We start from the raw sequence: 23,113 nt of genomic DNA, 5'->3' as shown, positions 1-23,113 counted from the left end.
ACTACACACCGGGACGGGAAAAGGGATTCGCACTATCTCCGTTAACTGCACGATAGATGTGCGACAAATAACGTAGCCGTAGCTCTGTTGACTGCACAGAGGCTACGCAGCAGGCGCTAGGAGGTGTGTATGACTCACGCCGGAGTGTACGTGCTCCCAGCCGGTGTGTGACCAGCCTGCGGATTAACTCTCCAAGTGGCTAGCAGGCAGTGCCAGGGATACGGACCCCGCAGTCTGCTCGGGGTGTATAGCAACCCCCTTGCCGGAGCCAGAATGCCAAACGGGAACTACCTCCCTAAACACAGCTAAGCCTGCCTAAGCGACCTGTGCTAATCACCCGAGCGAACTCTGGCATCGGAAGGTCACGGAGAGAGCAGCTAGGGAGCACGTGGAGCCCAAACAGACAAGCGTCCACACAAGAGCACAACCTAAATGGAATGATCAGAGAGCACCATGTTTGTGGTCGGGCTATTTAAAGACTAAGCCCTGCCCACAGTCGTATTATTGGTCGCACTACTGATGACGTCACCCGCGACCAATCAGGCGGTGCCAGGTCACCGGATCACCTGACATCCAACCACCAATCACAGTCCGCCATGTCACGGGCATGCTCAGTGCAGTTCACCCTGGACTTAGGCTGTAGCAGCCATGTTCCCCTCCGCAACCTATTCTTAACACTACTAGGAACAAAGACCCGAGAGACAGCTTGTACATCTCGTGCACTAGCTAGGCGTTGGGACTGATGGTGATGCTGAGCAGCATCTGCCCTGGCTGGACCAGAATGGGAGACCACAGAATCCACTGATGATTCTGACCCAATTTCAGATCCAGCAAACGCCTGATGTCTAACACTGCGCATGGCCGTAGTTATGCACTCCATGCCAGAGCGCATCTAGGGTCATTGTCAGCGATTGCGCATGCCTGGATGTGTGTATTCTATGCTGGAGAGCATTACGGTCTCCTATGTATGACTGTGCATGAGTTCCATGCTGGAGTGCATAATGAATTTGGATTGCGTTCCAGCAATATAGAAAAGTCCCATCTCTGAGATCAGCATGATAGGAGACTAAAAACAAGAATAGCTCATCCTCCCATCATGCAATAAGCATGTAGATCTACAATATCACTACATAAAATAGGGATGATGGACCACAGTATATTCCTAAATGGTCAAATTTGATCCCTATTGTATAATTAGAGATACACAAGGAACACCACACTTGTTAGTTACTAAATAGTATATGTGTGTGATATAACTGATAAGAAATAATTCTTATATAAAAGCTCAAATATCTCGATGAAGTACAACAATATGTGAACCCCATTCACAGGGAACGGAGTAGCAATGGGTAGAGTATAAAATCCAAAAATGTAATCCAGAATGGGGCTGTATTCATACAAAACAGGCATAGGGAATTTGCTCATTGAGTGGCTAGTGAATAACATCTAAAAATTCACTTTCCTTTTTGAGGATACATCTATTGTGATCACCTCCTCTCACATTAGGTTTAACCATCTCAATGATACATAAGATGTCTCCGGTTTCACATCGATGTACACTGTTCATATGTCTCACTAATGGAGTGTCCCGACCATGGTGTATATCACCCAAATTCCCCCTCCCACACCCTCCTCCTAGACTCCCTCTTGGTCCTGCATACATAATCTAGGGGGCAAGTGCATGTGGCCATATATATAAGTCCTGACGTTTTACAGTTGGAATAATCCCTCTGAAAAAAGGTTTTACCCGTGGAGGAGCTCGAGAAAGATTTACATGGTCTCATCCAATTACATGTACAACGTTCTCCACATCTAAAGAAACCGCAAACTGTTCTATCTAGCCAAGTCCCCTTCGGTGGAGTTTTTTTTAATAGAAACTATGCACTAAACGGTCCCTAATTAAACGACCCTTTCTGAAAGTTGTTTTGACAGTACATCCCACAGCACCCTCAGGTCCGGGTCGACCACAAGTATATAGCAGTGTTTTCTGAGGATATTAACCACTTAACCCCTGAGGGTGGTTTGCACGTTAATGACCAGGCCAATTTTTACAATTCTGACCACTGTCACTTTATGCGGTAATTACTTTGGAACGCTTCAACGGATCCCCCTGATTCTGAGATTGTTTTTTCGTGACATATTGTACTTCATGATTGTGGAAAAATTTCTTCGATATCACTTGCGTTTATTTGTGAAAAAAACGGAAATTTGGCAAAAATTTTGAAAATTTTGCAATTTTCAAACTTTGAATTTTTATGCCCTTAAATCAGAGAGATATGTCACACAAAATAGTTAATAAATAACATTTCCCACATGTCTACTTTACATCAGCACAATTTTGGAACCAAAATTTTTTTTTCTTAGGGAGCTAAAAGGGTTAAAAGTTGACCAGCGATTTCTCATTTTTCCAACAAAATTTACAAAACCATTTATTTTAGGGACCACATCACATTTGAGGTCACTTTGAGAGGTCTTTATGACAGAAAATACCCAAAAGTGACACCATTCTAAAAACTGCACCCCTCAAGGTGCCCAAAACCACATTCAAGAACTTTATTAACCCTTCAGGTGCTTCACAGGAATTTTTGGAATGTGGAAGAAAAAAATGAACATTTAACTTTTTTCACAAAAATGTTACTTTAGACCCAATTTTTTTTATTTTCACAGGGGTAACAAGAAAAAATGGACCCCAAAATTTGTTGTGCAATTTCCCCTGGGCACGCAGATACCCCATATGTGGGGAAAAAACACTGTTTGGGCGCTCGGCAGGGCTTGGAAGGGAAGGAGCGCCATTTGACTTTTTGATTGTAAAATTTGCTTGAATAATTAGCGGACGCCATGTTGCGTTTGGAGAGCCCCTGATGTGCCTAAACATTGGAGCTCCCCCACAAGTGACCCCATTTTGGAAACTAGACCCCCAAAGGCACCTATCTAGATGCATAGTGAGCACTTGGAACCCCCAGGTGCTTTACAAATTGATTCGTAAAAATGAAAAAGTGTTTTTTTTTCACTTTTTCATTTTTACGAATCAATTTGTGAAGCACCTGGGGGTTCCAAGTGCTCACTATGCATCTAGATAGGTGCCTTGGGGGGTCTAGTTTCCAAAATGGGGTCACTTGTGGGGGAGCTCCAATGTTTGGGCACACAGGGGCTCTCCAAACGCAACATGGTGTCCGCTAACAATTTGAGCCGATTTTCCATTCAATTTGTTAGCGGACACCATGTCGCGTTTGGAGAGCCCCTGATGTGACTAAACAGTGGAGCTCCCCCCCAAGTGACCCCATTTTGGAAACTATACCCCTCAAGGATTTTGTTAAGGTGTATAGTGAACATTTTGAACCCAGAGGTACGACACAGAATTTGATAACATTAGGTCATCATATTGAATAAGTTGTCATTAGTCTTGAGCGCAAGTGCTCGCTACTTGAGTTTGCATCGGGTACTCAGGTATGCACCATGTACTGTGTGTGCTCGAGTGACATGCTCGAGTCCCTGCCCTGCATGTTTCAATGTTATTAGACACCCAAAAAAAAACATGCGGGGATCGCTCGTGCATGGCAGGCAATCCCCACGAAGTTTTTTTGGCCGCGAAGCATATGGGGCGGAGACTCGAGCATGTCACTCAAATACCCACGATACTCAATGCATACCCGAGCACCCGATGCAAACTCAAGTAGCGAGCACTTGAGCTCAACACTAGTCGCCATATCGTCATCTTTTTTTCTTACTTTTGAAAAAAATCCCAACCCCATCACAACCCTAACCCCAAACCCAGCCCTAACCCTAGCCCAACCCTAACCCGAGAGTTTATTTTTTACGCCGTTCTTCATGCGGTATAAGTGATTAGACGACTTTATTCTTCGGGTCCGTGCGATTACAGTGATACCAGAATCATATGGAGTTTTTATGACTGACAGCTGTCACACACTAAAAGACGCATTTTTTGTAAAATCTAGTTTTTGCATCGCCATATTTTGAGAGCTATAATTTTTCCCAGATTTTGGCAGACAGTCATGTGACGGCTTGTTTTTTGCGGGATGAGTTGACGTTGTTATTGGTGCCATTTTCAGGCACGTGACATTTTTTGATCGCTTTCTATTCCGATTTTTGGGAGGCAGAACAAACAAAAACCAACAATTCAGGAATTGTTTTTTTTTTTATTCTGTTCCGCGTGTGGTAAAATTGATAAGGTAGATTTATTCTTTGGGTCAGTACGTTTACAGCGGTACCACATTTATATCGTTTTTCTATGTTTTGCACTTTTACATAATAAAAGCAATTTTATAGAAAAAAATATTTTTTAGCATAGCTTTATTCTGAGAGCTATAACTTTTTTATTTTTCGGCTGATGGAGCTGTATGGTGGCTTGTTTTTTGCGGGACGAGATGACGTTTTCAGCGGTACCATTTTTATTTATATTCGTCTTTTTGATTACGTGTTATTCCATTTTTTGTTTGGCGGTATGATGATAAAGCATTGTTTTTTGCTTCATTTTTATTTATTTTTTTTCCCTTGTTCACTGAAGGGGTTAACTAGTGGGAAAGTTTTATAGGTCAGGTTGTTCCGGACGCGGCAATACCAAATATGTGTACTTTTATTGTTTTTTTTATTTTTATAATAACATTTATTGATGGGTACATTCTATTTTTATTTTTGGTGGATTTTTTTTTTATATATTTTTACAATTTTTTTTTTATTTTTTTTTTCACTTTCTGATAGTTTTTATACTTTATTACTTTGTCCCACTCTGGGACTTTCACTTTTTTTATTCTGATCGCCTGCATGGCACAGGAATGCAGCACCATCCCTGTGCTATGCAGGCTGTCAGCGCTGGACAGGGAGAAGATAGTTTGGAGATGCACTGCGCATGTCCAAACAATCTTCCTGTTGTCTGGTGACCCGGATGTTGTCATCGGGTCGTCATGGCAACATCCTGGAAGCCACGGCAGACAGAGCTGGAGGCCGGAAGAGGAGGTGAGTATCTGCGATCACCTCCCCTTGCCACCGCAATGCTGCGATTGACTTCGATCGCAGCATTGCGGGGGTTAATGTGCTGGGAGCGGTGCGGGACCGCTCCCTGCACATAGTACCGGGTGTCAGCTGACACCAAGCGGCGATCGCGCCCGCACAGCCTGTGTGCGCGCGTGATCGCGATGACGTACTAATAGGGGTCTGGCTCTTAAGTCCCAGGGCACAGATGCGTGTTAGTACGTCTAATGTTGTTAAGGGGTTAAAGATATGGTCACTCTGATTATCACAACTTCCTATTAATTGTGTTATCCTAAATTTTTCTTGGTCTCTTGGTTAGGTATGGAGGAGTGTCTGTCTCTCCCAATTTTCTGCAAACAATTGTGTGAAATCCAAAATGTACTGTGGGTACCTTTTTCCTTGAATTTGGTGTTCATGTCTATTGCCTGTATATTAATATCTGTGACATTAGTACAGTGCCTTCTCAACTGTAAAAATTGGCCCTTGGGTATTCCTTTTTTAAGGGGGATGGAGCGGTGGCTATCCCACTTCCATAGACCATTAGTGCTTGTCGGTTTATGGTAGATGAATGTCCCTAGGGTCCCATCCAGTTCTTTCTTGATTAGTACATCCAGGAAAAGCAACTGGTTATAATTAACCTCTGATGTACCTCTAAGGCCATCGCTATTGACATTGAGTTCCTTGACAAATTCAAGAAATTGTTCACTCGTCCCTGACCAGATGATAAAAATGTCGTGAATATATCTATACCATACCCCAATATATGGTTGCTACCACTTATGATCATCCCAGAATATTGTGGTTTTCTCCCACCAGCTCAAAACTAGGTTAGCATATGAGGGGGCACAGGGGCTCCCCATCGCAGTACCCCTGAGCTAGTGAATAACTTCCTGTCAAAAAGAAAGAAGTTATGAACAAGAGTGAATTTTAAAAGATCCTCCATGAAGTCATTATGTCTGCTACACTCTATTGATCTCGATTTCAAGAAATGTCTTACTCCTCTGATACCATCCTCATGCGGTATATTACTGTACAAAGCCTCGATATCTGGTAAGGCCTGCTCCCCTACATGCATGCATACATGCTTGAGGGTTTACATGTAGGGGAGCAGGCAAAGGGAAAACCAATCCCAGAGGAATCATTCCACGTGCAGGACCTCAGGACTTATTCCAACTGCAGGACCTCAGGCGATATTATGGGAACATTATACTGTGTGTGTGGGGGGAAGGTGGTACTATAGGAACATTACTCTGTGTGGGGACATCATACATACTGCATAAAGGGCATAATGGGGGCATTACACTGTGTGGGGGCATCATAGATACTGCATAAGGGGCATAATGGGGGCATTACACTGTGTGGGTGCATCATACATCTACTATATAATTGTCTTATCCCGTCTGTCTGTCTGTGTGTCTGTCTGTCTGTCCAGGAAATCCCGCGTCGCTCATTGGTCCGCCAGCGGCCAATCAGCGCCGCGGGATTTCTGAAAAAAGATGGCGGCCGTTAGTGGCTCATCTGCGGGACGGAGCTGAGCGGCGATGCAGCCGGGAGATGACCGGCGCGAGGAGCTCATCTCCCGGCCGGCAACAGCAGAAGGAACCCGACCGCTGGACCCATCTGCGGGACGGAGATGCAGCCGGGAGATGAGCGCCGCGAGGCGCTCATCTCCCGGCCGGTAGCAGCAGAAGGACCGCCGGCGCCGCTGACCCGCCGCTGCGGGTCAGGATACTTCTGCTGCGAGCGCCCGCTATGTCCCGGGTTCTTGCAGCGTAAGTAGCCGCACAGGCAGCGCCGCTCCCCGGTCCTCACCAAGACGATTCGATGATTGGTCGGGTCCGAAGACCGCGACCAATCACTGAGTTAAGCACCGCTGTGCAGATTGGTCGCCGACGCTGCCCGTGACCAATCACCGATTTGGGCGCCAAATTTAAATATCGGCCGCAACCAATCAGCACAGCGGTGTTTAAATGTGGAGCCAAGATCGGTGATTGGTCGCGGGCAGCGTCGGCGACCAATCAGCACAGGGGTGCTTAACTTTAAATATCGGCCGCGACCAATCACCGATTTGGGCAGCAAATTTAAATATCGGCCGCGACCAATCAGCACAGCGGTGTTTAAATGTGAAGCCAAGATCGGTGATTGGTCGCGGCCGATATTTAAATTTAGCGCCCAAATCGGTGATTGGTCGCGGGCCAAGACAGCGACCAATCACCGATTTGTGCGGCAGATTTAAATAGCGGCCGCGACCAATTGGATGTCAGCGCCGCTCCCCGATCCTCCCTTCACACCCTAGCCGCATGGATGTCAGCGCAGCTGCCCGTGCGGATACTTCCGCTCCGAGAACCCGGGGCATGAGCGGGCGCTTGGAGCAGAAGTATCCCGACCCGCAGCGCCGCTCCCCGGTCCTCCCTTCACACCCTAGCCGCTGATGTCCCCACAGTATCCGCATGGTGTTACAAAGGTCCGGACATTTGTGTTAAAAATTGGTGATTGGTCGCGGGCGCTGCCCGCGACCAATCACCGATTTGGGCGCCAAATTTAAATATCGGCCGCGACCAATCACCGATCTTGGCTCCAGATTTAAACACCGCTGTAATGATTGGTCGCAGACGCTATTTAAATGTGCCGCCAAAATCGGTGATTGGTCGCGCACAGCGTCGGCGACCAATCAGCACAGCGGTGTTTAAATGTGGAGCCAAGATCAGCGATTGGTCGCGGCCGATATTTAAATTTAGCGCCCAAATCGGTGATTGGTCGCGGGCAGCGCCTGCGACCAATCAGCGATTTTTAACACAAATGTCCGGACCTTTGTAACACCATGCGGATACTGTGGGGACATCAGCGGCTAGGGCGTGAAGGGAGGACCGGGGAGCGGCGCTGCGGGTCGGGATACTTCTGCTCCGAGCGCTCGCTCATGTCCCGGGTTCTCGGAGTGGAAGTATCCGCACAGGCAGCGCCGCTGACATCCAGGCGGCTAGGGTGTGAAGGGAGGACCAGGGAGCGGCCGCTATTTAAATCTGCCGCACAAATCGGTGATTGGTCACTGTCTTGGCCCGCGACCAATCACCGATTTGGGCGCTAAATTTAAATATCGGCCGCGACCAATCACCGATCTTGGCTCCACATTTAAACACCGCTGTGCTGATTGGTCACGGCCGATATTTAAATTTGGCGCCCAAATCGGTGATTGGTCGCGGGTAGCGCCAGCGACCAATCACCGATTTTTAAAACAAATGTCCGGACCTTTGTAACACCATGAGGATACTGTGGGGACATCAGCGGCTAGGGTGTGAAGAGAGTACCGGGGAGCGGCGCTGCGGGTCGGGATACTTCTGCTCCGAGCGCCCGCTCATGTCCCGGGTTCTCGCAGCGGAAGTACCCGCACAGGCAGCGGCGCTCCCCGGTCCTCACTAATACGATTCCGCTCCCTGCTCCTCACCAATACGATTCGCGGATTGGTCGCGTGCGGAGAGCGCGACCAATCAGGGATCTTGGCGCTAAAGTTAAACACCGCTCTGCTGATTGGTCGCGGCCGCTGCCCGCGACCAATCACCGATTTGGGCGCTACATTTAAATAGCGGCCGCGACCAATCACCGATCTTACCGCCACATTTAAACACTGCTGTGCTAATTGGTCGCGGACGCCAGCCGCGACCAATCAGCGAGCTTGGCGCAAAATTTAAACAACGCTCTGCTGATTGGTCGCGGACACCATCGGCGACCAATTAGCGAGATTGGCGCCAAATTTAAACACTGCTGTGCTGATTGGTCGTGGACTCCAGCTGTGACCAATCAGCGATTTTGGCGCCAAATTTAAACACCGCTCTGCTGATTGATTGCGGTCGCTGGCCGAGATCAATCAGCAGTATTGGTGCAAAATGTAAACAACGCTCTGCTGATTGGTCGCGGACGCCAGACGCGTCCAATCAGCGAGATTGGCCCAAAATTTAAACAACGCTCTGCTGATCGGTCGCGGACTCCAGCTGCGACCAATCAGCGATTTTGGCGCCAAATTTAAACACCGCTCTGCTGATCGATCGCGGTCGCTGGCCGAGATCAATCAGCAGTATTGGCGCCAAATTTAAACCTCACTCTGCTGATCGGTCGCAACCACCGGCCGTGACCAATCTGCGTTTTTTGTGCCAAATTTAAACAACGCTCTGCTGATTGGTCGCGGTCGCCGGCCGCGACCCATCAGCATTATTGGTGCCCAATTTAAATTTGGCCCCAAAATCGCGGATTAGTCGCGGCTGACGGACGCGATCAATCAGCAGAGCGTTGTTTAAATTTTGCGCCAAAATTGCTGATTGGTCGCGGACGGCGGCCTCGACCAATCAGCGATTTTGGCGCCAAATTTAAGCAACGCTCTGCTGATTGGTCGAGGACGCCGGCCGAGATCAATCAGCAGTATTGGCGCAAAATTTAAACACCGCTCTGCTGATTGGTCGCAACCACCGGCCGTGACCAATCAGCCATATTGGTGCCAAATTTAAACACCGCTTCGATGATTGGTCGCGGTGGCCGGCCGCGACCAAGCAGCGAAATTGGCGCCAAATTTAAACACCGCTCTGCTGATTGGTCGCGGTTACCGGTCTCGAATAATCAGCATTATTAGTGCCAAATTTAAACACCGCTGTGCTAATTGGTCTCGGCCGAGACCAATCACCATAATTGGCGCCAAATTTAAATACCACTCTGCTCATTGGTCACGTTTACTGGCCGCGACCAATCAGCATTATTGGCGCCAAATTTAAATCCCGCTCTCCTGATTAGTCGCGGCCGCCGGCCTCGACCAATCAGCGATATAGGCGCCAAATTTTAACACCGCTTTGTTGATTGGTCACGGTTGCCGGCCTCGACCAATCAGCGATTTTGGCTCAAAATTTAAACACAGCTCTGCTGACTGCGCCCGGTCGGCCGCATACCTATTCTAGAATACCCGATGCATTAGAATCGGGCCACCATCTAGTACTGTATAAGGGGCATAATGGAGGCATCACACTGTGTGAGGGGCATAATGGTGGCATTACACTGTGTGGGGGGGAATCATACATACTGCATAAGGGGCATAATGGGGGCATCACATTGTGAGGGGCATAATGGGGGCATCATACATAATACATAAGCATAATGGGGGCATTACACTGTGTGGGGGGATCATACATCCTACATGAGGGGCATAATGGGGGCATTACACTGTGTGGGAGCATCATACATCCTGCATAAGGGGCATAATGGGGGCATTACACTGTGTGGGGGCATCATACATCCTGTATAAGGGGCATAATGGGGGCATTACACTGTGGGGGCATCATACATCCTGCATAAGGGCAAAAAATTGGATCAAACACCATGATGCATAGTACAATAAACAGGGTACTCCTTAATCGAACATAGAGCCTAGAGAAAATGGAGTAGGACACCCAAACAATCAGAAACAAGGAAAAACTTATTTCAATTTAAAAACACTTTTATTAGATAGAAAAATTAAAAGAGTTTCCTTTTCAATATATATATGTGACACTAATAGAAAGAGGTCATACAGGGTAAGAGAAACACACATAGCAGTTACGGCAACTCGTTTGTGGGTCCCCCGGGAGAATAATGCAAAAAAACCCCGTCAAAGGGTACAAGATAGCATAGTGTGTATGCAATGTATACCATTATAGGGCGTAAGTAAGAGTTCAGAGTCAAAAAACAAGAGAAAAATGGCCACCACTCAGATAAGAGAAATAATGGCCAGGATACAGAGACAATGCATAGTATAGGACTCACCCATGGGGACTAGGGTAACCACGTGGCCGTACTGCAGCCCCGACGCGCGTTTCGCGTGGCTTCCTCGGGGGGCTGTGGTTGTGGATGGGGTGGGCACCTTTAAATATACCTCAGGATTTTTTGTCATTTGCTGATACTGTGTCTTTTCACAGCGTGTGGAGCTGAACAGATGGATCACAAAATACGTGAGCAGACGTGGCTCACGCAACTTAATAAGGTCTTCGGGGAGGAAACCACCGTGGTTTTAAATACGAGGGAGAATGAGGACTTACTTGATGAATTGAGAACCCTGTATAACAAAAAAATCCGCCTTTGGTGGAACAAAGCGTTTCTTGAGCGCTACATCATTAGGGGACTGATCCCCAGGGGTCTACGGATCCAGGTTTTTCCAGCACATAACTTTGATGATGATGCACTAAAGACCCAATGGGAAAAACTGTCCTCGGTATGCTCCAAGGGCTTTATGGAGCTTTTGATCAAATCTAATGAGTCTTCTTTACAAATTATTGAGACAGAGATTGATCGTCTCCAAAATTTGATATCTACTAAATTGACCCCTGAGGGATGGAATAAATTCAATACTGATTTGGATTCTGATTTTGTGAAGTGGGAAAAGGAAATAGTGGCTACCAAAACCAAAAAATATCAGAGGGATCTCTCTGATTTTAATTCCAAACGGGTCTACAAGTGGAGAGGACACAAGGGCCCCAATAGACAAACATGGGAGAATCGGTGGAACTCAGTGTCATCATTATCCTCTATGGATGAAGGGACCTCCACAAGTAATCAATCCAATGTCGGTGGCACTAAATTTGTGAATGACAAACAGCATGGACAATTAAGGGGTAAAACCTACTCAAAACGTAAATTGACACCCCCCCACTCTCTGGAGAAAAAATCAAAACCAAATAAATTAGAGGTAATTAATTTGTCCACACACACTCTTTCTGACTGCCAGATTGAAGTACTCTCTTTGGGATTGACTTTTGTTCCGACTAACGGTTATAATTTCTTCACAGTATTGAAGGACTTACAGCTTTTCCTTAGAAAAGTAATTCTACGTAGATTACACATGAAACCAACGTTTGATATGAATCCTGACACGACCCTGGAGAGAGAGGCTCTATCGGCTCTGGAAGAGCTAGAGGGAGAGGGCAACTCCGTTAACACAGGTACTTTCCCGTGTTCTATTCTGGCCAGATCTACCACATTTCCCCCCTTCTCCCTCTGCCCACAGGTGGAGATATTTAATAAATTGGTTAGTAGGGACCTTAGGGCCCTATCGGGTGGACCCAAACACCACAACCTTACAATCCAACAGAAAGAAGCTTTGAAAGAACTACAATCTTTTAAAGATGTAGTTTTTAAACCTGCGGACAAGGGGGGAAATGTTGTGATCTGGCCGGTTGTGAAGTATGAAAAGGAGGCCTTCAAACTCCTTAGGGACCGTGCGTCCTATGATACTTTACCTAATAATCCCATGATATCCTTCAGTGCCGACCTTCTCGACATTTTGGAGCGGGCATATGAACAGGGCATTATCCCTAAAAAAGTTTTTGATGGCCTTTGTACCAAACACCCAATAGTTCCCACGTTCTACCTACTCCCTAAGGTTCATAAAAATCTCTTGGACCCACCGGGACGTCCCATTGTCTCTGGCATTGGAGGGCTATGTGACCCTATCTGTAAATTTATTGAGCATTATTTACATCCACTTGTGGAGACGTTGCCCTCCTATGTCAGGGACACTGGAGATGTCCTCGGTAAAATTGATGGTGTATATCTTGATCCGGGTAGTCTGCTGGTGGCTGTTGACGTTGAATCATTATATACCAGCATTGGCCACACAGATGGATTGCGTGCAGTAAGTTTTTTTCTTGAGACTAGCAGTCTGGATGCCTCACTTCGTGCACTGGTCCTTGAACTACTGGAATTCATACTTACCCACAACTTTTTCACATTTAAAGACCGTTTTTTTCTTCAGAAACGTGGCACTGCGATGGGTGCGGCATGTGCGCCATCTTACGCCAACCTCTTTCTCGGTTTTTGGGAGAGGGAGGCTCTCGGCGATGGCGCGTGCGCCGCCTCCCATGCGCAGTGCTGGTATAGATACATAGACGACATTTTTATTATTTGGCAGGGTTCCGAGGCTGAGCTTCACAACTTCATTACTTTTCTTAATATTAATCAAATGAACATCAGACTTACGTATACATGGAACTCTACCCACATAGACTTTTTGGATATCGGTATTACTGTCCAGCAGGATGGCCTACTTCAGACCGACGTGTTTCGTAAGAAAACATCGGTCAATGCACTTTTGCATGCAACATCAGCCCATACACCGGCTACTATTCGGGCCATTCCTGTTGGACAGTATCTTAGAACCAAACGCATTTGTTCTACCGATATGGCGTTTGAGTCTCAGTCTCGGGACCTGCGCCAAAGATTTCAGGAACGGGGCTACAGTGCACGGAGCATTAAGAGAGGCTACAGACGTGATAAGGGGACCCCACGTGATCTCCTCTTGACTAGTGTTGGTAGATCGTATGAAAGAGATCCTCCATTAAGATTTATATCAACGTATAACAGCCACTGGCAGACCATTCGGGGGATCCTTGAGAAGCACTGGTCCATCCTCAAAACGGAACCGGTGCTTGGCAGGATCCTACCTGACAGACCTTTAATGACAGCCAGAAGAGGAAAAAGTTTGAAGGACTCACTAGTCAGGAGCCACTATGTGGTCCCTACGCCAACCCCATTTGGGATAACTAAATCGCGATGGGGGATGTTATCCTTGTGGATCATGCATGGCCTGTCGTAATATCACTAGGGCTAAATCTTTTTCCACCAATCATGGCAGGGAATTTAAAATCACCCATCACATCTCTTGCAGTTCTACACACGTTATTTATATGGCCACTTGTCCATGTAATTTGAACTATGTGGGACTCACGTCTCGTGAATTCCGGGTTCGTGTTAGGGAACACGTTAGGGATGTGGTGGCCGCAAAGGATGTGTTGGATGTGTCAACACTTAAGACTGTCCCGCGGCACTTCAGACTGCGCCATAACTGCGACCCCTCCCTCCTTAAGTTTATTGGTATCGATATGGTACATTTGGGTACTAGGGGAGGCGATTACAAACGCATCTTGGCGCAGTTGGAGTGCCGCTGGATTGCGATTTTGGATACGGTGACCCCTGGCGGTCTCAATGAATACAACAGTTTCTCTTCATTCTTGTGAGTTCTCCTCTCCTTCGTTTTTAAATGTGGATTTTCATTTTAGTATTATATATGTTTCTATTTTTTTATTTATTTTTCTGTTCTCTTTATCATTTCTTCATATTTAGGCACCACCATCTATACCTCCGCACTATTTAGGATGAGTTTCGGACGAATGTGGGATGGGCACCTATAGTGCTTATGAATATTCATCGTTACAAATAATTCTTAGGAGCCAATTTATTGTTACTTATCATGCACCCCAGCTCTTGATGACACGATTCCCGTGAATGGTGACAACTGTGCAACTACTGGACTCTCCACATGCCTTCAATTTGGCAATATATACTACACTATACATTTAAACTTGCCTGTCCCTGTCGTTCTGTGTAAATGTGATAACCACTGCTGCGCTATGTATGGGCAAATATGCTCCCTGTTTTATTCACACTGATGCATACTTATGGTGATATTATTGTGCTGTTTAGGCATGAATGGGACACTCACCGTGTCCATATCTTGTCCCACATCCAACTCGCAGCAATGTATGTTTTTTGCCCTTTTCTTTGCCCTCACCCGCCATGGCGGCGGCTGAGCGGCGCATGTGCAGCGCCGCCCTCCCTTGGCCGCGTCCCGTCGGGCTTCCGTACGTGGGAGGTGTGGGCGGTGACGTCATTTTAGTATGTCGCTGCCCGCGCTTCTCCGGGAAATTGGCCGGACGTGACGCGGTATGGGGGGATGTTGTCGCTCCACATGCGCTGCACTAATCAGCGCTGCATCCTGAGGTATATTTAAAGGTGCCCACCCCATCCACAACCACAGTCCCCCGAGGAAGCCACGCGAAACGCGCGTCGGGGCTGCAGTACGGCCACGTGGTTACCCTAGTCCCCATGGGTGAGTCCTATACTATGCATTGTCTCTGTATCCTGGCCATTATTTCTCTTATCTGAGTGGTGGCCATTTTTCTCTTGTTTTTTGACTCTGAACTCTTACTTACGCCCTATAATGGTATACATTGCATACACACTATGCTATCTTGTACCCTTTGACGGGGTTTTTTTGCATTATTCTCCCGGGGGACCCACAAACGAGTTGCCGTAACTGCTATGTGTGTTTCTCTTACCCTGTATGACCTCTTTCTATTAGTGTCACATATATATATTGAAAAGGAAACTCTTTTAATTTTTCTATCTAATAAAAGTGTTTTTAAATTGAAATAAGTTTTTCCTTGTTTCTGATTGTTTGGGTGTCCTACTCCATTTTCTCTAGGCTCTATCCTGCATAAGGGGCATAATGGGGGCATTACACTGTGGGGGCATCATACATCCTGCATAAGGGGCATAATGGGGGCATTACACTGTGGGGGGCATCATACATCCTGCATAAGGGGCATAATGGGGGCATTACACTGTGGGGGGCATCATACATCCTGCATAAGGGGCATAATGGGGGCATTACACTGTGGGGGCAGTAAAGGGGTTCTGTACTATGAGAACAATACGTTTCCTCCTTCCTGTCTCCATAGTTGGGTCGTATGTATCTATTACAGGAAACAGAACAAAAACCTTATGATTCTTATAAAGGGGCAACACAAGACCCCAAAAGAGTCTCCGTGCTGAAGGGGTTAATGCCCCCTGCGCCCAGTAATGGGGTCTCCACATACCTCCACCTGCAGAGCCGCCACCACATATATGGCTGCTCCGTGCGCACAGGAGCTGTGATGAGGTCACAGGAGGGGAGGAGTCAGGGGTCACATGATCAGGGGCCTCAGTGGATGCAGGACTCTGCTGTGCTGGTTGTCATGGTGCTGGATGAGCTGAAGTTTATGTGTGGGGTCAGGAGGGGTTTACAGTGTGGATGTAGCAGAGCCATGTGTGTACGAGGTGTACGGAGCGGAGCCGTGCGTGTACGAGGTGTACGGAGCGGAGCCGCGTGTGTACTAGGTGTACGGAGCAGAGTCGTGTGTACGAGGTGTACGGAGCAGAGCCGCGTGTGTACGGAGCAGAGCCGCGTGTGTACGAGGTGTACGGAGCAGAGCCGCGCGTGTACGAGGCGTACGGAGCAGAGCCGCGTGTGTACGGAGCAGAGCCGCGTGTGTACGAGGTGTACGGAGCAGAGCCGCGCGTGTACGAAGCGTACGGAGCGGAGCCGCGTGTGTACGAGGCGTACGGAGCAGAGCCGTGTGTGTACGAGGCGTACGGAGCAGAGCCGCGTGTGTACGAGGTGTACGGAGCGGAGCCGCGTGTGTACGAGGTGTACGGAGCAGAGCCGCGTGTGTACGAGGTGTACGGAGCAGAGCCGTGTGTGTACGAGGTGTACGGAGCGGAGCCACACGTGTACGAGGTGTACGGAGCAGAGCCGTGTGTGTACGAGGTGTACGGAGCAGAGCCGTGTGTGTACGAGGTGTACGGAGCAGAGCCGTGTGTGTACGAGGTGTACGGAGCAGAGCCGTGTGTGTACGAGGTGTACGGAGCAGAGCCGCGTGTGTACGAGGTGTACGGAGCAGAGCCGCGTGTGTACGAGGCGTACTGAGCGGAGCCGCGTGTGTACGAGGCGTACGGAGCGGAGCCGCGTGTGTACGAGGCGTACGGAGCAGAGCCGCGTGTGTACGAGGCGTACTGAGCGGAGCCGCATGTGTACGAGGCGTACGGAGCAGAGCCGCATGTGTACGAGGCGTACGGAGCAGAGCCGCGTGTGTACGAGGCGTACGGAGCAGAGCCGCGTGTGTACGAGGCGTACGGAGCAGAGCCGCGTGTGTACGAGGCGTACTGAGCGGAGCCGCGTGTGTACGAGGCGTACGGAGCAGAGCCGCGTGTGTACGAGGCGTACGGAGCAGAGCCGCGTGTGTACGAGGTGTACGGAGCGGAGCCGCGTGTGTACGAGGCGTACTGAGCGGAGCCGCGTGTGTACGAGGCGTACTGAGCGGAGCCGCGTGTGTACGAGGCGTACGGAGCGGAGCCGCGTGTGTACGAGGCGTACCGAGCGGAGCCGCGTGTGTACGAGGCGTACGGAGCGGAGCCGCGTGTGTACGAGGCGTACGGAGCGGAGCCGCGCGTGTACGAGGCGTACGGAGCGGAGCCGCGCGTGTACGAGGCGTACGGAGCGGAGCCGCGCGTGTACGAGGCGTACGGAGCGGAGCCGCGCGTGTACGAGGCGTACGGAGCGGAGCCGCGCGTGTACGAGGCGTACGGAGCGGAGCCGCGCGTGTACGAGGCGTACGGAGCGGAGCCGCGCGTGTACGAGGCGTACGGAGCGGAGCCGCGTGTGTTTACGAGGCGTACGGGGCGGAGCCGCGTGTGTTTACGAGGCGGAGCCGCGTGTGTTTACGAGGCGTACGGAGCGGAGCCGCGTGTGTTTACGAGGCGTACGGAGCGGAGCCGCGTGTGTTTACGAGGCGTACGGAGCGGAGCCGCGTGTGTTTACGAGGCGTACGGAGCGGAGCCGTGTGTGTACGAGGCGTACGGAGCGGAGCCGTGTGTGTACGAGGTGTACGGAGCGGAGCCGCGTGTGTACTGAGCCGTGTGTATATGGAGTCGTGTGTGTACGAGGTGTACGGAGCGGAGCTGTGTGTGTACAGAGCCGGGTATGTATGTAGCGGAGCCGTGTGTATGGAGCGGAGCCGTGTGTGTACGCTGTATACAGCTGTATACTCCTAGGTTCGGTGGGAGACACCGCGGCTCTTTATCAGATGTAGAAGAACTGACACTGGACACTCGGTAAAACTGCACTCGGACGTCTCTTGTTTCTCGCACAGATATTGATAACATAAGATGGAGTCAGACGAACCCTCCTACAAAACCTGATAACAAAGTCATTACTACAGGACTGGATGAGAAAGGGATTTATTCTACAAGAAACGCTGGGGCCACAAATGAGAGAATCCGGGCCCCGTGGCTGGATACTCCGGACCCCCCAGCGTGTTAGGAGCAGACGGGGTCTTTGTCCCTGGAGCTTCTCTGCTCGGTATAATGAGACTCTGATCTTGTTCTTATAAAGAGGGTTGGAGTAGAATAGAAGCTGCCTGAATATGAGGACTTTGTCTGGTCTCTATGTCCTTGTGTACAGAGCTATGGAGATAGCGCTATTCTCTGTATAATAGATGTGATGTCGCTGGAGCCCTAATATTCCTGTACAGGGGTCTTTGTAGAGATAATCTTACCCCAGCATTATGGATTGGGAGAAGGGAAAAAGGGATTGGGGACATTTTATTGTAATTTCCCTTTAAAAAATGTAATAAAAAAAATAACTGATTCACTGGTCAACGCAATTTTTCTGGCAAAAGGTTTTAAAACCTATTTTAAGTCAATTTTGGCTGCTGATTACGAATACGAACTCCGTTTTTGGCTATCACATCAGGATTTCGAGATATTTTCAATTTTTGATGAAAATTACTCCTATTGAATGTTTTTTGATAAAAACACGTGATTTTTGGTACTACATTTTGTATATTTTTAATCAAGGAATAACAAAGATTACAAAGTCTATGTACAGCAAATCAAATATACTTACAGAATGAAGCTACAAAATATAAAAACACATATATATGGCACACAGATGAATGGCAAATGGCAGTTATTTGAACTTTCTATCTTGGCTGATCTGTGATGTACAGCTTCTGGGTTGTCTCTCATCAAGCTCCAGCAATAGTCAGCCATCATATGTGAGTCCCACCGGCCTTGATACCGTTCTTCCATTGTTTTAATGTCCTGATGAAAACGCTCACCTTGTTCCTCGCTCACATCCCCAAGCTTCTCTGGAAAAAAGTCCAAATGGCTGTGTAAATAGTGAATCTTGATACTCATTCTACATCCAAGATTTCGCAGACTCATTAGTAGCTCTTCCACAATCTCTTCATAGTTGTCTGCTTTCTTATTCCCTAGAAAATTCTGCACCACATTACAAAATGCGTTCCAAGCTCTTTCTTCTGTCTCATTCATTGATGTGATAAAATTTGGGTCTCTCATAAGTGTTCTTATTTGAGGTCCATCAAATATTCCAGCCTTTTTCTTCTCTTCACTAAGACCAGGAAAACTTGAACGTATATAGTTAAAGCATTCTCCACTGTGATTGAGAGCTTTGACAAACTGCTTCATCAATCCAAGTTTTATGTGCAAGGGAGGAAAGACAATGTTCTTCCTATCCACTAGAGGATCATGGATGACATGCTTATCGCCAGATGCCAAACTCTGTCGCTGAGGCCATTCAGTTTTCACCCAATGCTCTGCTGTAGCTCTACTGTCCCAGTAGCACAAAAAAACAAGGGTGTTTTGTGTACCCTCCTTGCAGACCCAAAAGAAAGTTAACCATTTCCAAATCAACACAAATTAACCACCCATGAACATTATATTGTAACCTTTCTAGAATAATCTTGATGTTTTTATATTCTTCTTTACGTTTTACAGAATGACCTATTGGTACAGAGCCATACTTATTTCCATTGTGTAACAGAACACATTTTAAACTTCTTTTGGAACTATCAATAAAAAGCCTCCAATCCCTTGAATCATTTGCTGGAAGTCCCATAAAGAGAAGTAGCCCTTCAACATCAGTACAATAGACAAGCTGGCCATCTGAATGGAAGGACTTCCGCAGTTCTGCTTCCCTGTTGCGATAAAATGAGACACTTGTACCAGGTTTCAACATTCGATTCTCTTGTAGTCTTGAAGCCAATAGTTCAGCAGACTCTTTTGGTAGATAAAGATCTCTAACCAGATCATTCAAAGCAGACTGAGTAAACAGAATTGGTTTGTCACAATCTTCATCACATGGCTGAAAAATATCTGGACTGTCTTCTTCATCAGTATAACAATGTGAGGAGCGATCTGTGTCAACGTTTTCTGGAAGCGCAGTAAATTTTGGAACAAGTATGTCTTCACTATGGGCAACTGGTCGAATAGCTGAAGACATACTTGGGTATTGCAAATATTGCTTGTTTTTCTTATTGAAACCTTTTACATCAACAAGGCAGAAATAGCAGTCTTCTAAATGATTGCTTGGTTCTCTCCAAACCATAGGAACTCCAAACTGAAGTTTAGCATTCTTTCCTTGAGACCATGATCTCAAGCTCTCAATACAGGTTTTACACACTTTGTGAGGAGCCCAATGCTTGTCTTGGTCTCCAAGTTTTACTTTGAAGTTCCCAAAATACACCCTCTTAACAAAGTCAGTAATGTTGCGCCTCTGAGTCTTCACAGTAAAGTTTCCACAGATGTAACAAAAAATATTTGGATCATTTGAGCACTGTCTTCTGCGAGATGTAGAGGCCATGGTTAGATCAGCAAAACATCCTGCAGAGAAATACAAGATAAAAGTTGTTAGCTACCTGAGTTGTTCATTGAATTTCTGCACCCCCCCCCCCGCCACACACACACACACACATATACACACACACATATATACACACACACACACACACCTGCCCACACAGACACCTTCCCCCACAGACACCTGCCCACAAACACACACACACCTGCCCACAAACACACACACACCTGCCCACACACACATCTGCCCACACACACACACACTCACCATCCCCCGGCTCAATTCCTCCTGCCTGCTCTCTCTCTTTTCCGGTGCAGCACTGCAGGCCGGGGCGCACTGCGTGACGTCACAGCTAGGAGACACAGCCGCGCACAGGGCCGTGTCTCCTAGCAGTGACGCGGCCGGGCCAGCACAGGGAAGTTAACTGCTGCAGTGCTGGCCCGGCCGATGAAGAAGTAGCGGCGGCCGCTGCTAGGGGAGCAGTCCGGGCCCCCCCCTCCCGCCACTGCTACCGCTATGTGCCGCGGCAGCCCGCACATATAATAAGGGCAATCCGGCATTAGACACCCCGCCTGGAGCCGCGGGCCCCCTGCAGGCTCGGGGCCCTGGGCGGTCGCCCGGATTGCCCTCATTATAATCCGCCTATGAATATAGGGCATGGAAAACGGCATCACAGCTGCAGCGGCTACGCTGGTGGTAGAGGGTCCCTCCGCGTCCGACATCTTCCTCCCCCCTAGTTAACCGTGGCCTACCTTCTGGCGATCCTCTTCTGTAGGCCGCGGCTCCGCTCGCGATGCTCTGGGCGAGGACCTTGCGTTGCTCGGTGATGACGTTGGCATCCGCTGGATCTCCTTCCAGGACCTTGCGCAGCATCTCAGCGTAGGGCGGGGCTTCAGGTCTCACGCGTTTTTGGACATCCACGCCCCTCTTCTTCCCGCGCGGCGTCCCGAAGATGGCGCCCGATGGCGGGAAATGGCTCCGATTGGCGGGAAATGGCCCCGAATGGCGGGAAACTTCACTCAGATATGTATAGAGTCTTTTCCAGGCACGCAATACCCGTTTGTGGCGGGTTGGTCACAATTCTGCCGACTATGCCAAAGCTGACTCGCCCCCTGGGCCATGGGGTACCCGGAACCGGGCCTTCTAGTGTACGGTGCTGATGGGGGTAGTAGTGGCAACCCGATCCCGTGGCTCAGGGTGGTCAGACCAAATGGTGGCAGTCTATTTATCAGTGTTTTGAATGTCCGACTACGCCACCCGTGGATTACGGTTGGAGATAACCGCCGCTGCAAGGCAGACCGCTGAGGATGGTGTTGGTGTGCAGCACAGGGGTAGGATAACTCCCCACGGGAAGAGTGTAGCCTCAGGGCAGTGTAGGTGGATGTTTGAGGTGATAGTGCAGGTCGCAATAGTAAGAGTTCAGAGTCCGCTTCAAACAGTTCAGGGTCTTTATTATAGATATTATTAATGACCCAACAGTACCGGTTAGGAATGGGCCTGGGTGTCTGAGAGCATTCGGGCGAGCCCCACTGGTCAGGGTGAGTGTGTAGGCCTACCGTTCTCTCTATGCTCTTTCTGACTATCCCCCTTTTCGTGGTGTAATAGCCCACGTCCCTGAACTGGCCGTGTACTTCTCTCCTGTATGGCTTGCGACTCAGGCCTTGGGTACCTGTTGCTTGCTCCTCGATGTACTGGTCCCTCTGTGTGGCGGAGCCTCCAGGCTTCTTAGGCCAAGGGACCTGAAATCCCTCGCAGGTTGGTTCTCTGCTGCTGGGCTTGTAACCCTGACAGCCTCGGACCCCAATGTCCGGTAGATTGGTTCTCTGCCAGGACCGGCTCTCGTCGCCTCTGTCCCTGGCTTGCAGTTTCTCCTCTGCCTCACGGACTCCTCAGCTACAGCTGAACTGTCTTTCCTTCTCTGGGACTAGTCTCACTCCTGAGCTAGGTCGTCCAGTTTTCTCTAACCCTGCCCCCAGTTCCAGCTTTTATAGGGGCAGCCAGCTCCCCCTGCTGGCCTGGGACAGGAGGTGCTGTACGCTAATTGTCCCTAACCAGGGGACCTCCCTCCTGCTTTCAGAAACAGATTATTGTTTGTGGCATCCAGGCCTGGGGTGACACACACACACTGCTCTATATTTAGTAGGATGCCCCCACTCCTCCATATATATAGCATGATGGTCCCACTGCTCCATATACAGGTGCATCTCACTAAATTAGAATATCATCAAAAAGTTAATTTATTTCAGTTCTTCAATACAAAAGCTGTCTTTCAGCTCATCTGCATTGTTGGGTCTGGTGTCTCTCATCTTTCTCTTGACAATACCCCATAGATTCTCTATAATAGATTCTCTATGGGGTTAAGGTCAGGCGAGTTTGCTGCCAATCAAGCACAGTGATACTGTTATGTGTAAACCAGGTATTGGTACTTTTGGCCGTGTGGACAGGGGCCAAGTCCTGCTGGAGAATGACATTTCCATCTCCAAAAAGCTTGTCGGCAGAGGGAAGCATGAAGTGCTGTAAAATGTCCTGGTAGCCGGCTGTGCTGACTTTGGTCTTGATAAAACACAGTGGACCTACACCAGCAGATGACATGGCCCCCCAAACCATCACTGATTGTGGAGCCTTCACACTAGACCTCAAGCAGCTTGGATTGTGGACTCTCCACTCTTCCTCCAGACTCTGGGACCTTGATTTCCAAATGAAAATTGGAACTCTAGGACCTTGTGGAGTGTGTCAATGACTGCCTTCTGGACATCTGTCAAGTCAGCAGTCTTCCTCATGATTGTGGAGCATACTGAAACAGTATTGAAGAACTGGAATAAATTAACTTTTTGAAGATATTCTAATTTAGTGAGATGC

General features: G+C 48.4%; 1 pseudogene; it reads right to left on the bottom strand.

Moving 5' to 3' along the window:
• LOC141182642 (uncharacterized) overlaps nucleotides 1–15,686 on the bottom strand; it is a 107,092-nt pseudogene extending 91,406 nt beyond the window's left edge.
• Between the last annotated feature and the right edge of the window lie 7,427 nt (nucleotides 15,687–23,113).

This window comes from Phyllobates terribilis, unplaced genomic scaffold (genome assembly GCF_046119375.1).
Source record: "Phyllobates terribilis strain yellow unplaced genomic scaffold, ASM4611937v1 Scaffold_35__1_contigs__length_13245226, whole genome shotgun sequence".
NCBI classification, from domain to species: Eukaryota; Metazoa; Chordata; class Amphibia; order Anura; family Dendrobatidae; genus Phyllobates; species Phyllobates terribilis.
Note: the sequence above shows the minus strand (reverse complement) of the source record. Positions and strands in the feature narration are given on the sequence as shown.